Source organism: Aplysia californica, unplaced genomic scaffold (assembly GCF_000002075.1).
Source record: "Aplysia californica isolate F4 #8 unplaced genomic scaffold, AplCal3.0 scaffold00290, whole genome shotgun sequence".
In the NCBI taxonomy this organism is placed as follows: Eukaryota; Metazoa; Mollusca; class Gastropoda; order Aplysiida; family Aplysiidae; genus Aplysia; species Aplysia californica.
Window position 1 is genome coordinate 834,084 of NW_004797560.1, and position 3,233 is coordinate 837,316.

The following is a 3,233-nucleotide window of genomic DNA, read 5'->3' on the forward strand; positions in this document are numbered from 1 at the left end:
GTTGGGAGATCTTTCCAGTATTCGTTCAGACATCTCTTAAATGTGTCCACGTTTGGAGCTGACACCACTGATTCGGGAAGATTGTTCCAAATTATCTGATAATAAAGAAGGAATAAACCACACCAGACCACATACCAATCACTCACTGACCTCCCTTTTTTCTGTCGGTATGCGTGAATGTGTTTCGCAATGTTTTGTGGGATTTTGAGGGGTTTTTAAAGAATATTAATCTAGATTCTAGAAGATCTCTAGATCTAGGTCTAGATATAATCTAGATCTAGATTATATTTAATATGTAGATCTAGATCTAGATCTAAATCTACTCTATTCCCATTTCTGTAGTCTAGTGGTCCTATCTTTTTAGCACAAAACCTTGTGTCGTATTTCTCTAAAATTGCAACAAGCAAAGAAAGAAACAAACAAACAAAAAAGAAAACCTGCACATTCTTAAGTGGATACCAAAAGTACTTACCTTATTAAAAAACGAAATAACTATAGCACCCTGGAAACATCTCTGATATAAATCTTAATCTAGAGTCTAGACCTCTAGATCTAGATATCTAAATTTAATTATCTTGATCTATAGTATAGATTCTACAAACAGCATCTGATAGATCTAGATCTAGGCCTACCCTATTTAACTTTTCGGATAACTTGTGTTAGTTGTCAAAGTAACGTCAAGTCGGAAATGGCGTCATTTGTGTTCTACGTCATTCCCTTTTGTTTGCGCAATGTTGATAAATAATTTTCATTTGAGAGTACAGTTACTCTTTCCATTAATTATTGGTTCTTACTAAACAATATATTTCAGGCCTTTTTCAAACTACAAGCGTACATTGACAGTTTGTGAGACACAGCTTCAACTTCAACAGAGTGACTAAATTTGTGACCCGACGCGTTCGAATCAGAGGCTCGTAAATTTTAGGGCAAAAAAATTAAAAATTAATATGGTATTTATGTTTGTTCATTCAATTTGCATTCGGGGGGAAAAAGCCCAATCTACCGTGAATATAAGTTGAGACATTTGCTATTGGAGGAGGAGAGGGTCGCTGGTGTAAGAGTTAAAATTAACGAGAAAATGGCCGTCAAAGTTTGGTGGCTTCCAAAGTTTAAATGTCCTTGGAAATTGGAAATTGACCTTTTTCAGCTGTGCTTTTAATTGGCGTTTTTCGGTAATATCCACACAGAAATGCGCTTCAATAGGACATTTAATATGTTGAGAAAAAATGTTTTAAAATCGAAAAAAGATTGCCCAACGCCGAGAAAAATGCAGGTTTCTTTGATATCTTTTTTCACGAACGCCTGTTTTCTCCACGCTGCCTCACAATTGGTTTTTGACACTTCCATCCTCTGTTGCCGTTCAGCATCAAGGAGAGATGCACTTTTCTCTTGAAGGCCAAGTAATCTAGTTGTTAGGCTATCGGACTCGTAATCGGGGATTCAAGCCTCAAGCCCAGACTTGTGTCCTTGGGAGGGCACTTTACACATTTTCTTCACTTCATCCAGGTGTGAATGGGTTCCCGACCTTAGACAACGAACGCTCTTGGCGGTATGTTATTGTTTCAGCGTCTGTAAAATGGCATCTTGCGCTGTATGCTTACCAGGAAGTTGAGATTGTTTCAGAATGCTATCATGTCGGTAGGATTGTATTATAGATTGTAAAGAGCATAGAGCTTGCTATTCAGCGAGAATTTGCGCTATACGAATTGTTAAATTAGAATCACAAGGTTCTGTCTGACATTTCTGGTTGTTTTAGTTACTAAGTCTATGAAGACAGAAACCAAATGTTCTATCTATTCTGCCAATTTTGTTTAGATTATTCGAGTCGTAATCATGATATTCAAAAAATTGCGTTACAAAAAGCTTTACATATTGTGTGAAACTTAAAATTGTTATGGTCAACTTTCTGAAAACTAGGTACAGAGTATAGATAGACCGTTGAAATTCCAGGGTAGCAAAATTCGATATTGTTGTTGTTATTATTATTATTTTTATTATTATTATTATTATTACTATTTTATTACTATTATTATTATTATTATTATTATTATTATTATTATTATTATTATTGCCGTTATTATTGTTATTAGTATTACTATCAACAGTATTATTATTGTTTTTAGTAGCAGCAGTAGTAGTAGTAGTAGTAGTAGTAGTAGTAGTAGTAGTAGTAGTAGTAGTAGTAGTAGTAGTAGTAGTAGTAGTAGTTGTTGTTGTTGTTGTTGTTGTTGTTGTATCTTTATTTGTTGCGATGTTGCAGTTTCTCAGGGATCCCCTAACTCCTTTATTCCATCTTTCTCGGTGTCTACCATTTCCATTGTAGCCCGAAAACGTGGCAATAAATCGCTACCCTGGAATTACAAAGTTCTATTTGCTCACTACTTAGTTTTAAGAAATTTGACGTTAAAAAAATGAGTTTCACAATATGTCAATCTTTTGCGAATGCAATTCTTTGAAAATCTCGATAACGATTTCGAATTATTGTACGATTTTAATAGAGCCTATGGATCATTTAAGTTGGTTTCTGACCTCATGGTCTTAGGATCTCAAAACGGCCAAACATGCAAGATAAAGCTTTCAATTCTAAGTTAGCGATATAGAAACACTCCGGGCTGGCGGACGCGACAACTGCAACAGGAGACAAATCCAATATTTTTCGCTGTTTTTCTTTAAGATGTAGAATGGACTCCGTACGAGAATTGCTCTTACACCTTCGATTTTCCGCTCCTCTCTTCTTAAGATGGTTAGGGTTTTTGCGGAGATATTTCTTCTCGCACACAGTAATTTTCCTTCATGGTTTTACTTAATGTTCAGGTTTGACATTGGCAGCATAATTAATGTTTGAATAAACACAATGACATTTTTATTGTGTGAGATATACCAGTGCACCATTTTACAAACATTTCACCTCAAAAATACATTGAGAAAAACAGTCTAAATTATAATTAATTGCTTTTTGTCCTTTGTTCTGAAACAAATCCAAAACCGTTTGCACTTGCAGCGGTCCGGTCCGTCAATGTTGCAATATTTATAACCACAAATAGCTACATACAGAAAGAAAATTCAATAAATTTCATTGACATTTTTGGGGGTTTCTATTGGTCATCGGTCAAAGATTTCCAATTGATCATATTTTGAGATAGCCCTTTGTAAAATAACAAGTACATGTCTATCAAATTAGAAAGTGTTATTACTCTTTTGAATTTATACTACTGGGCGCTCTGTAAGCTCAG

The 3,233-nt window shown here is 35.0% G+C and overlaps 1 protein-coding gene across 1 annotated transcript in view; it reads right to left on the reverse strand.

Moving 5' to 3' along the window:
* The window catches only part of LOC101863825, a 23,987-nt gene extending 23,323 nt beyond the window's left edge, over positions 1-664 (reverse strand). Inside the window, exon 1 of the mRNA XM_005101600.2 lies at positions 473-664. The gene's annotated coding sequence lies outside the window, so the exon portion shown is untranslated. The remainder of the gene's footprint in view (positions 1-472) is intronic.
* Between the last annotated feature and the right edge of the window lie 2,569 nt (positions 665-3,233).